This window comes from Heterodontus francisci, chromosome 27, assembly GCF_036365525.1.
Source record: "Heterodontus francisci isolate sHetFra1 chromosome 27, sHetFra1.hap1, whole genome shotgun sequence".
NCBI lineage: Eukaryota > Metazoa > Chordata > Chondrichthyes > Heterodontiformes > Heterodontidae > Heterodontus > Heterodontus francisci.
Genome location: NC_090397.1, coordinates 44,134,803 through 44,147,572, shown reverse-complemented (window position 1 = coordinate 44,147,572; position 12,770 = coordinate 44,134,803). Strand labels below are relative to the sequence as shown.

The 12,770-nt window shown below is 44.2% G+C and overlaps 1 protein-coding gene across 2 annotated transcripts in view; it reads left to right on the top strand.

Annotated features, from left to right (window-relative positions):
• The first annotated feature begins 1,072 nt into the window (after positions 1 to 1,072).
• LOC137384774 (protein PHTF2-like) overlaps positions 1,073 to 12,770 on the top strand; it is a 155,971-nt gene continuing 144,273 nt past the window's right edge. For both annotated transcript variants that reach the window (XR_010977655.1, XM_068059228.1), the window contains exon 1: positions 1,073 to 1,250. The gene's annotated coding sequence lies outside the window, so the exon portion shown is untranslated. The remainder of the gene's footprint in view (positions 1,251 to 12,770) is intronic.

Genomic DNA, 12,770 nt, shown 5'->3' with positions numbered 1-12,770 from the left:
TGCAGGAGCTGGAAGAGAAACCATTGCAAGTGTTTCTTTGGCTACGATTAGATAGATAAGAATAGAACCAGGTGAGAGCAGTCCCACCCAGCTGGACGACAGTGGAGAGGCCAGATAACAACCAGATAATCCGTTTTTGTGATGTTGATTGAGGGATAAATATTGGCCAGGATACTGGGGGATAACTCCCCTGCTCGTCTTCAAAATAGTGCCATAGGGTCTTTTACATACACCCAAGTAGGCAGATGGGGCTTCACTTTAACATCTCATCTGATGGATGGCACCTCTGACAGTGCAGCACTCCCTCAGTACTGCACTGGAGTGTCAGCCTTGATTTGAGCCCAAAACCTGGTAACTTAGAGGCAGGAGTGCTACCAGCTGAGCCGCAGATGACATGCTAATGCACTCTAACTAATGGTTTTAGGTCAGTGTTAACTGTTTCTTTCTCTACAGATGCTTCCTGACCTGCTGAGTAGTTACAGCATTTTTGGTTTTATTTCAGATTTCCAACAGCCACAGTATTTTGCCTTTGTTTTAATGCTACTCTTTGGTGTTTATAATCAGTTGGCAGTTACTCAGTACATTACCTTGTGGCAGGTTGGTGCCTGTTCTGTCTTTTGTGGTAGGCCTGGGGTATTGTAGCAGTGTCCTAGTTAATTTGGTATTTTACAGTAGGGTATTTTACTTTGTGTATTACAGCAAGATGTCTGGTTACTTGGTACATGGGGTAGGTTGGCTGTACATTCTTTTATGATCAGTTTTCTGTACAGATCAGTTATGTAATTGGTATTGTGATTTATGGGTTTATTTTGCAGATGCTTGTTAGATTGTGGCAAGCTGGTTGACCTGTGTGTTTGTCAGTCTACTCGAAATATTATAGTAGCTTGGCTCAGTAGTTTGCTGTGTGTTTTGCGGGCAGGTGTTGCACACTTGCTGTATCTATGGTAGGGTGGCTGCATATTTGTTGTATTGCGGTATAGTTTATTGTGCGGTAAGTGCATTTATTGTGTGTATTACGGCAGGTGGGCTATAAGCAGGGGTATTACGGTAGGTTGGCGCTTGCTTGGAGGACGGTAAAGGCTGTTACTCGGAGCGAGCTCGACTGCAGCCTCCCGGCTATAAACAGATGTGATTCAAAAGAAAAGGAGCAAGAAAGCTGAGGATTTGACGGGAATTCACCGCTTCGGAGAGAGAGCTCGCTGAGGAGAAGCTGAGCAGCGATGAAATGAGCGGGGAAATGCAATATGTTGGTAAGTGATAACTTCGAGGAGCTGAAAGAATGATTTTTTTTAAAAAACGGGTTGGCTGTGGACAAGATAGTGATGTGGAATAGAAATGGATGAAGGCGCTAGGATTTGGTGGGAAGGATTGACCCATTTTGATTTGAGGTAACCTAATTTCTATGTATCTTTCTGGAAGAACTACGCTTTTTTCCAACGTACATAACACTCTTTGATCTTGTTAGGGCCTATCGATTAACTCTCCAGTGCAGAAGGTTTTTTTCTTGTATGGAGCTAGTTTATTGATTTTTTTTTACCTTGGGATGATTCTGTGAGGTTTCAATGAGCCGTTTAGAAGTGAAAATTTTGGATTTTATTCTAGAAAAGTGTGTGTGGTGGGGTGTGGGGTGGGGTGGGGTGGGGGGTCCTGGTGTATTGCCGCCCTTTGGTATTTCAGTTGTGTACAGAAAAATGCAAGGGATTAGATATGTACTTACTACTTTAGACTAAGGCCAGAAAGTATCAACCAACATTCTGGACATCAGATTTTGGTTTGGGTCATAGTTGAAGTAGCAAAAATCTTTGAGACAGATAATGAAAGGAGCGTTTTTAATTTTTTGCCCCCTTCCCTTAACTTTCTATGTCTGCAAATGGTTCAAAAATAGAACATTTTGTTACTCCCCCCCCCCCCCACCTGCCCCCATGACTATCTGATCTTTCATTGATGAGATGATGCTGAGGATGAGATTAGTTGTTGAAGAAGTCTTGCTGTGCATGCCAAGACTTTGGTTTTCACATCAGTGACCTTGGATTTTCAGCATCCGCAAGCATTCTAGAAGCCACAGTACAGTTGGTACTGTTTGGCAGACTATATACAGTCAGCTCTGCATTCACTCTTTGTGTTTTCTTTTTAGTTTATTTATGTCATTTTGACTGGTCCCAGACTTATGTTCTAGTATTGCCTCTTAAAGGAGATATCTTTATAATGGATGGCAGGATTTGATGTCAGGCAATCTGTAACTACATGTCTAGTTAAAAAATGAACTAATCAAACATGTGCCACAGGTGATAAGTTCACATGGTCTGCTTTCGAAGCACCATAAGCATAATTTTTCTCGTAGATAGTGAATATTGGTGCTTTTATATGAGCTCAGAAGTAGTAACAATGCAGAAAAATGCTGTAGTGAAAACTGAAGAGAATTATGGTTAATTTTTGCTGTTTCATCCAGGAATTTGGGGCACAATATTCACAGTTTGATTCTAAAATATTCATCACATAATGTCCTCCTGATCCTTGTTCCACTCCATTTGCCTGCCTACTTCTTCAAAACAAAGTGTACCATTACAGATGGCAAAATTGTGGGGGAGGTGTGAGAAAAGTCACATTAGATGGGGGAGTAGAATTTGAATCTTACTTGAACTTGTTAAGAGTTGTAGAGAGAAAGCAAATGCTTTAGCAATGAAGAACTTTATAAAAGTTTAATTTGAGGTCAGAAAAATAGCAAGACCAAAATGTTGATCAAATGATGAATAATGAAGCAACAATGAAAGTAATGGCTGTTGTTTTTGGCAAGTCGAACCAATCAGGATTTTAAGGATGTAGAAGAAACAAGATTTTCTTTGCCCCATTGACGATCAAGATGTACGTCATTCAGTTACGGCATTTGCAAGGGGACTGGAGGTTGTAAGTGTGTCTGAAGGAAGTTGATAAAAGTAGAAATGGAACCACTATCAAATGAGTAGCTAATCAATAGAGGATGTAACTTGTAGTGAGAAAATATCAGAGGAGAGAGCCTGCAAAATCCCTAAATAGAAAAAGAATTGTAGGATAGTTGTAGGAAAAATTACAGCATTGGTAGAGCTGTCTAAAAGGAATTTAGATGCCCATGAAATTAGCTTTGATGGGAACTATATTGAAGCTAACTTGTGTAGTGTACCAGACTGTTGTTAAAGGTTTTAGAGATTTCTAAGCTAATGCAAATGACTTTGAAAAGTATTCAAGAGTAGAGTTCCAGAGACACTGTAAATAAGCAACAAGATCACTAATGGAAAGGCTATTGCTGAAATACTAACTGGTAATAATGTATTGGACCAAACCTTCAAAATTAAAGATTGTTTGTTTGTTTGAGAGCTAACAGTAAGTTTACTAAGTACTGATGTAAACACAATAGAATAGTTGTTGGAAAGAGAGAATTTATCATGCTTCTTAGAGACTATGTGAACACGAAAATGTTTCCGAGAAGAATAGAAGATGAAGTGCGAGCAAGAGTGAAGGAACAGCACAGCACAAGTAAAGTCAGGGGTACTCACCTTACGGGCAATGGGAGCTATATCATCAAGGCCAGAGATCTTATTGGAGTTATTAGTGTTAAAGACCTAGTGGACCAGTAGAAATAAAACTTGATGTCTGTCATAATGCAACAATATGTGAAGGATGTGAGGGTCCTTGAGATGGTGCAGAAGAGATTTACCAGAATAGTTCCAGGGATGAGGGACTCTAGCTACAAGGTTACGTTGGAGAAGCTGGGGTTGTTCTCCCTGGAGCAAAGGAGATTGCGTGGAGAATTGATAGAGGTGTACAAGATTGTGACAGGTTTAAATAAGGTAAACAAAGAAAAGCTGTTTCCATTAGGTGATGGTACAAGGACAAGGGGTTACAGATTTAAGGTTTTGGGCAAGAAATGCAGGGGAGGCAGAACTTTTAAGCAGTGACTGGTAATGACCTAGAACAGGGGAATGGGACTGATTGGATTGCTCTACAGAGAGCTGGCAGGGACTCGATGGGCTGAATGGCCTCCCTCTGTGTCATCATAACACTGTATGGTATCAGCTAATTGCAGTTTATGGAGCACAGTTTCACAGTTTTAATTTTTAAAAAAATGAATGTGCTTCATGGGTGTGATCAAACAAATGGGACACTGAGCCAAAGAAGAAAGTATTGGGGGGGGGGGGGGGGGGGTAACCAAAAGCTTGGTCAGAGGAGGGTTGGAAGGTGCAGGTGCGGAGTGTGGGATTCACAGACCAGAATCGGAGCAACAGAGTTCTTAGAGGAGTTGTAGGGCTAGAAGAAGTTACAGAAATAAGGAGGGTGAGACCATGAAGAAATTTAAATATGAGAGTAAGAATTTTAAATTGGGGGACTGAGAGCCAACATAGGACGGCAAGAGGTTGGGTTGAAGGCTGCATGGGAAGCTGGTGTAAAATAGGAAGAATTTCAGATGAGCTGAGCTAATTCTCTCTCTTTCCCACTTGTGAATACACATCCTCACCTCTCTGTATAGTGCAATTTAACTGTGAGCAGGAAATCAATAATAACAAAAAATTTTCAAGGAAATAAAAACTACCCAGCAAAATCAACTAATGCTTGTGTTCTTGCACATGATCAAAATGCAGCAGGAGGTAATTAACAGACACACAAAAAAATACTAGAACAGAAACTTCAATATGTTTTTCAGAGATATATTTGAGCTGGCCTGTCCCAGGACACCTTGTGCCCATTTCTTGTGAGCAGAGACTCTCCAAAAATGGCAAATTTCAGGAAGGCCATTTCAGTAGAGTTTAAACTTTAAGATGAGGCTGCAGCTGTCAGAACCAGGATGTAATTATTTGTTCCCAAATCACTCTTTGGAAAATCTGACAGCTTGCAAATTGATTGAGGTTGGGCACCTGATTTTCTTTTTTTGGCCGCATTCGCTGACAATGCAACCACTAGGTGGCGTAGTACTTACACATGCGCAAATGCAGCCGTTTCAGCAGGAACGTCAGTGTCTGTGACGTTCAGGCAGCTGCCAGGATTAAAGATGGCGCTGCTCAATTTATCACAGGAAATGCTTATGGCTAGATCGCATGGAAGCCCAGTAATATGCTACTATGTAGTTATAGGATACTAACTGTAATTTGTTTGTATGACTGACCAGGACTGACTTTACCTGAATGCAGCTACTAGCTCCTGCCCCACTGGCCACTCTTCCCCCGTTGGCAACTCGCTTTCTCCCCCCTCCTCCCTACTGGCTGCTTACCAACAACCCACCCCCCCCCCCGCCCCCCACCCCCACCCCAGCCGTGAGCTCCGAAGATTGCTGCTGCCCCCGTCCCCCCACTTCCCTGGCCGAATGTTTCCTGCTTGCGCCATCCCGCTCTCTGGTTGATCGGTCACTCCCCCACACGCCCCACTCGGTGGCTCTGTGCCGCGCGCCACTTCCCTCCTCTCGGCCAGGCACTGCCCGAAGAAGCAAGGGGTGATGGGGTGATGTAGGAGTGAGTGGCTGAGAGGAGGGAAGTGGCGCGGCCTAGAGCGGGGTGGTGCAAAGTGAGGAACAGTTGGCCAGGGGAGTGGGGGGGAGCAGGGAGGTCTGGAGCGAGCGGCTGAGGGGAGGAACTGTTGAGGCCTAGAGCAGGTTGCCAATGGGGGAGAGTGGCTAGTGGGGCGGGAGTGAGTGACTGGGATCGAGCTCCAGCCTCAAAGTCTCCCATTCAGCCACTTCCTCCAGCTGAGTGGGGGGGCTGGAAACCTGATAATGCTATATATCACGCATGCGCGAAGATGGACTTGGCGCGGATATGCGGATGACGTTGACGCTGCGCGCTGACGTCATCCTGCGCATGTGAAACTAAATCCTGGCAAGATGTAGCTGCGCATGTGTGCAGCTTGGCGCACTCTGATGACACCAGCGGGCTGGTGCGTTGTCAGGAATCACTTTTTTTTTGTCTGACCCTACTCCATTTCCTACACTACTGGCAGCACCTTGCAGAATTGGGACTATAATACCAAATAAACTGGGGGTTCTTGTGTGTGGTTATTTGCGGTGTATTCTACAAAAGATACTTGAGACTATGATCAGAAGAGCTCAGCAGTAGGGAGCAGTTACAATGTAAGCATTTGAATTAAGGGTGAGGAAAAAGCCCATTAATTTAACTTAATTAACAGGATGATCAGGGATACATAGGCTGATTGACAGGCTGTTCAAGGTCACTGGTAGTAAATGATGTGGCATTAGAGTCATAGAGTCATTTACGGCATTGAAGGAGGCGATTCGGCCCATCGAGCCCATGCCGGCTCTCCACGGAGCAATCCAGTTAATCCCACTCCCCCCGCATGATCACGGTAGTTCTGCAAGTTTATTTCCTTCAAGTGCCCATCCAGTTTCCTTTTGAAATCATTGATTGTCTCTGCTTCCACCTCTCGCGTGGACAGCGAGTTCCAGGTCATATCACACACTGCAAAAAAAGTTCTTCCTCACCTTCCCCCTACATCTGTTGCCCAAAACTTTCGATGTGTCTCCCTTGACCTTGTACCATCGGAACACTTTTTCCTTGTCTAACTTATCCAAGCCTGTCATAATCTTGTACACCTCTAACAAATCTCCTCTCAATCTCCTTTGGTCCAGGGAGAACAACCTCAGCTTTTCCAACCTAACCTTGTAACCAAAATCCCCCATGTCTGAAACCATTCTGGTAAATCTCTCTGCTCCCTCTCAAGGACTCTCACATCTTTCCGAAAGTGTGGTGACTAGAACTGGACACAATACTCCAGTTATGCCTAAACAGAGCTTTATAAAGGTTCAGAATAACTTGCCTGCTTTTATAGTCTATGCTTCTATTTATTTAAAAAGCCCAAGATCCCATATGCTTTGCTAACCACTCTCTCAATATATCCTGCCACCTTCAAAGATCAATATACATGCAACCCCAGATCTCTGTTCCTGCACACTCTTTAGAACGTTCATCTTGACATGATAAGAACAGTGGAACCATTGCTGAGGTGATCATTTGAAGTCAATAGAGGGGAAGTTAAGAGTTGATGGATCTGATTTTGTTTGACAAATGTTGAAAAGTTCCAGACAGCTATCAAGATTATGAGAGTAAAATGACATCAGATGAATTTAGTGAGGTGAAGGGGAAATTTATAGCCACAGGAGCTAAAATGAACATTAGGAACATCAGAATCAGTGTAGGAAATTTGTGCTGGATATTTGAGTGAAATGTATAAGAAGGAAGGTGGAAAAGCCTGAAAGAAGTGAAACTTGAGCTTTGCTCAGGAGATGGAAATGGGTGGAATTGAAATTCAAGGTATTGTAGTTGTTGCAGGAGGGGAGGCCACAATAGATACTTTGTTTTGTTCAGGATGTTGAAAGGGGAAGAAAAAACCAGGATTAAAAAAACCAGGATAAAAGTGTGTCACGAGATTAAAGTCAGAAACGGCTGCCTGATTCTCAGTGGCAAATGATGGCGGACTGTGCATCCCCTGGGCAATGGCTGCACGGTGGGTACTAGTAGTGCAGTTGTGATAAAGTGGCCCAGAATAATCAGTTAACTGTGGCATAGCTCCAGTAGGAGCAACTCTCTTAGTTCTTTTGACTATTGATGAAGCAGAGGGAGGGTTTTGTTACCCAGTGGTAACTGACCCATGTATCCATCATCACCTTTCTGTTGGGATTGCTTTGGATATATCATTACATGAGTGATGTACCCTGGAGATTAATAAATTTCATACAAGCTGCAGGAGATAATTTTAAAGATGTGAGCTAGTCTTTTAAAGAAGAATTTGTTTGTATTTGTTCAATTGTGTCAAAATCATTCAGTTAGACTTTAGTTTTTGAGTTAGTTTTGTCCTCACTAGTTTTTCACCAAAGTAAAGAAATTGAGTTTTTTTTTGCATTTGTTGCACTCTTCTGAAAATGATAACATATGCTGGTGTACAGTTCCATAGGTTCTGCTACCTCTGAGATATCTTGTCTAAATGCCCCTTTTTCATGTGTGAGCCTTCACGGTTAGAGTCAACCAGTTACTTGAGCAAAGGGAATATCACATTTAAGCCTGATTCTGTTGTCACCAGATGTCAACACGTGTGCACCTTCTATGAGAGTCATTTAATAGTGATCACAAGTGGCAAACCTGGCTGCTTTTTTTTCATTGTCTCCCTCACCAGAGAGTGCTGAGGACGGTTATGTTGCCCAGAGGGATTCTTCAGCTGAGATGTCGTAACTCAGCACATCTGAAATTGAACCAGGAGCCTTCCTGGTCTGTGTGGCCTAATATACATTAGGTAGCATATTTATCCAGCAGAATTATAATTGTAAGCTACTTTTCTCTTTTACAAGAACAAGGAAGTTATGTTGAACTTGTATAAGACACTAGTTTGGCCTCAGCTGCAATATTGGATCCAATTCTGGATGCTGCGCTTGAGGAAAGACGTGAGGGCATTGGAGAGAGTACAGAAAAGATTCATGAGGAATGATTCCAGGGATGAGGAATTTCAGTTATGAAGATAGATTGCAGAAGTTAGGACTGTTTTCCTTGAGGAGAAGGCTGAGAGGTGATTTGATGGAGGTATTCAAAATTATGAGGTCTATGGACAGAGTAGATAGAGAGAAACGGTTCCCACTCGTGAAAGGATCGATAACGAGAGGGCACAGATTTAAGATGTTTGGTAAGAGAAGCAAAAGTGACATGAGGAAAATCTTTTTCACACCGTGAGTGGTTAAGATCTGGAATGCGCTGCCTGAGAACGTGGTGGAGGCAGGTTCAATTGAAGCATTAAAAAGGAAATTAGACATTTATATGAAAAGGAAGATTGTGTAGGGTTATGGGAAGAAGGCAGGGGAATGGAACTGAGGGAGTTGCTCTTTCAGACAGCTGGTGCAGACAGGATGGGCCGAAGGGCCTCCTTCTGCGCTGTAACAATTCTGTGATTCTCCTTTCCTGAAAGGGTCCAGTACTGCTGTGCGATTGTTTGGGTTGTAGGAGCGAGGTTGGGACACAAGTGGGAGATGTTTTCCAGGTTAAATCAAGCAGTCTTGGCATTGGATTGGTTGCACAAGAGGACCATGAGATTGGGCACCTACAGGTTCAGTCTGAATGTTTAGCATTGAAGGGAGGAATCCGGATGGATGACAGTTTGGAAGCAGATCTTGTGAAATGTATTGTCAAGGGGAATCATATCGGTAAGGAATCGGTGAGCGTGACCTGAGGTAAAAAGGCTTTGTGTGGTACCAAGGACAAAGGGGTAGCCATAGGTGTGGGTGGTAGTTTTTGTGGGGTATGGTTGAGTGAGAAAAAGTGGTCCTCATTGTTAAACTCCAAAAAACTTGTTATGGAAGGATAATGCTGGAGCCTATTACTCAGTTTCACATTTATTGTGCAATGTAAAAGGATTATAAACATGTAGCTCCTCACTCAAATCCTCCACCAGTCTCAGTAAGTGTCTGCTTGTGTGCTCAAGTAAGACCCCAGTTAACACCCTCCACCTGCATATAATCAAACAATTGATACGCAATTAACAGATTAACACATAGGTGAATGGGCCATATGAAGTTCGATGCAGGTTGAAATTATTGAGCATGAGGAGTTTCTGGGAGCAGAGGCTAAGTGAGGGGACAGATGTGACATCTCAATGAGGAAGCCACTGGAGAGAATGGGAGAAGGGTAGATGATAAAGAAGTTAGAGGGGTGGTAGAAATTTTCATGCTTAAACATGGAAAAATGCTGGGGTAGTAAGGGTGCAACAAAATGTAGTTAGTAAAAATAGATTTGTTGACCACATGTTTGATTTATCTTGACTTAATGCCAGAATATATAATTTTTTTTCATACTAATTATGAAGAATTGGAAGCAACATAGTCCAGCATTTTAACAAGTCCATTATTTTTGTGCACTTATCAGATCATCTAGTTTTACTGCCATGTCAGCTTAGTAATTTTAATAACCTGTCACTGAATAAATCTATTTGTAATATTGCACAACAAAATTGGACTGAAAGGCATTAGTTTAGATTAATTTCAGGACGCCCCTCTTGTCTGGATGAGGTTGGTATGATAACGTCTACACTGAAATTCTTCTTTAATTGCTATTCAGATTGTTTTTAGTAGTACTACATTTGCTGTCTGTTTTATGCAACTGAAACAGAAAGAGTTGTATTTCTTTCCATTGGCAAACTTACCAAAACTATTTTTAAAGGAGTCATAGAACTATTATTTACCTGACTTATGCCTTACTCAGAAATGAGTATTTCTTGGAACAACTCCCCATGATGCTGGAATATTTTTCAAAAATAAGGGAAAGCTGGACAGGAATTGTTCTGCAAGTTTCAGATGGTCTTGTGTAAAAAAAAAAGATATATAATCCCCTAAACCCTGAGACAGGAAGATAAAATTCTGGCCGCTAAGTCGGCGTCATAGGAGGCGGCTGCAGTCGGGACAGGTCCCCGACATCATGATGTCAAGTCGCCATTTTATGCTCAGTGGACAGCAGGCAAGATGGGGGCGCCGCTCGTGGTCTGATTTATGACAATTGACAGCGATTTTACATTACCCGTTCCATTTTACATTCTGAGCAGGGGTTACAAGAGTGGGGGGGGGGGGGGGGTGGTGGGGTGGGGTGGAGGCGCGGCGCGGGCTAGTCGCAGACCCGGCAGCTTTAAATGGCAACTGCAGTCTCACTGAAGGAGTTGGCGGTACTTGAATTTTCTGTCGTGTGTTGTATTTATCAGTAAATTCCAAGGTCGGGCTGATATTGCTGGCTCACCAGGGTTCAGCTGAGTGAGTAATAATCCTGGTAGGGCCACAGCATTTATGATTTATCCGAGGTAGGGGAGGGGGGTTGCGAGTGCCTGTTCTTGCAGCAGGCAGCTGAAAACTGTTCTCAACGCATCTTTGGGGCGCTGCTGCCATTGGCATTGTCCATTCTGGAGGAGGGTCCTCCAGCGAGGAAGAGAATGGCACAAGGAGGGACAGGGGGATAACTGGCCAGGGAAATCAGTGACCTGCTGGCCAGCTGCAACCTGGTAATGGAGGAGCAGAAGGCCACAGAATTCACCGGCAGCAAAGACCTGTGAGGAGCCGCGTCTACCCAGTATGCAAGGTGTACTGGCAGCGGTTGAGTTTCCTGCAGATGCCAGAGCGCCAGTGCCTTAGACTGTGCCTGTCCCGAGAAACTATCACCTCTCTGTGTGAGATGATGGCAGTGGAGGTCAGCTCCAACTGTGTGGGTGGCCATCCAATGCCGTTGGCTCTAAAGGTCACAGTCGCTCTGAACTTCTATGCATCAGGCTCCTTCCTGGCCTCCACAGGAGACATGTGCAGAATCTCACAATCATCTGTGTAGCACTGCATAAGGGTGGTAACTGATGCCATATTCAGGTAGGCCAATCTGTTCATAAAGTTCAAGACTGATTGCGCCAGTCAGGCAAGAGAGCCAGAGGCTTCAGTGCCATCGCTGGGTTCCCCATGGTCCAAGGCATGATTGACTGTACACATGTGGCCATCAGACCTCTTGCAAGTCAGCCAAGGGCCTTCAGTAATTGAAGGGCATTTCACTCGAATGTTCAACTTGTCTGTGACCACTATAAAAGTATATTGCAGGTGTGTGCTCATTATCCAGGATGCAGTCATGATGCATTCATTTTCCTGAACTCCCAGGTGCCAGTGCTTTTCAATCCCCCTCAGTGCCTGCAAGGATGGATATTTGATGACCGGGGTTACCCACTGAAGAAATGGCGGCTGACACCTGTGAGGAACCCACGGAATGAAGCAGAGGAATGGTACAATGCGAGCCATGCGACCACCAGAGTCACCATTGAACAGAGCATAGGTCTTCTGAAAATTAGATTTAGGTGCTAGGATCACTCAGGTGGTGCCCTTCAGTATTCGACAGCAACGGTATCTCGTATTGTGGCTGTCTGCTACGCCTTACATAACATGGCGTCGCAGAGGCGGGGAGGCCCTGGATACCTAGGAAATTGTTCAGCAGGAGGCGTCCTCAGACGAGGAGGATAAGGGGGCGCAGCCGCCTAGATATCTGGGGGAAGCACTTGGAGGTTTGCAGGAGTTTGGTGCAAGGGAGGCTCGGGAAGCTCTAACTCAGGCGTTTCTCCTGACCTGAGCTTCATGAGCCACGCAGCCTGCCAGCGATTGATATGTCTTTCTAACTTCAGACATTCACATCTGCTGGAAGCCCAAAAGCACTCGCCTGCAAGGGCTAATCTCAGCTGCTATGGTCCACCTTTCCCTCTAACACACCATGGCCCACTGGTGCACCTCCCCCAAATCTCCATCTTTTGCAGAAGGAAAGGTTTGCCTCATACATCATCAGTTACTTGAGACATGAATAAGTCAAAGGAAAACTTTAAGTTTGTGGAAAGTTGCACAAAAATGAACATGAACCAAAATCACGCCGTTGAAACATAAGTGCAGTTACTGTGATTTCTTAAATCTTTTCCGAGTGCTCACATGTGTTGAATCACCCTCGCTGCCAGCTACGGCAGAGGCAGGTGGCTAATAAGGATGCCCTGTGGCTTGGGATGACCTTGGTGGGCATCCTCTGGCTGCCCAAGGCCGTGATGGCCCCAGCATGACAGGATGACAAAGGGTGGTCCTGAGACTGTTCAAGCTACCCCAGTCTCAGGACCATCCTCTGTCATCCTGGCATTCTGAGGTGCTAGTGTCACTGGCAGAGGGGCCAAGGAGCCACTGTATACATTAGAAGTGCCCTGAGAGAAGCCCCCAAATGCAGACTGCTGTTGGTCCTGTACCATCACAACGTTCATTTGGGCCT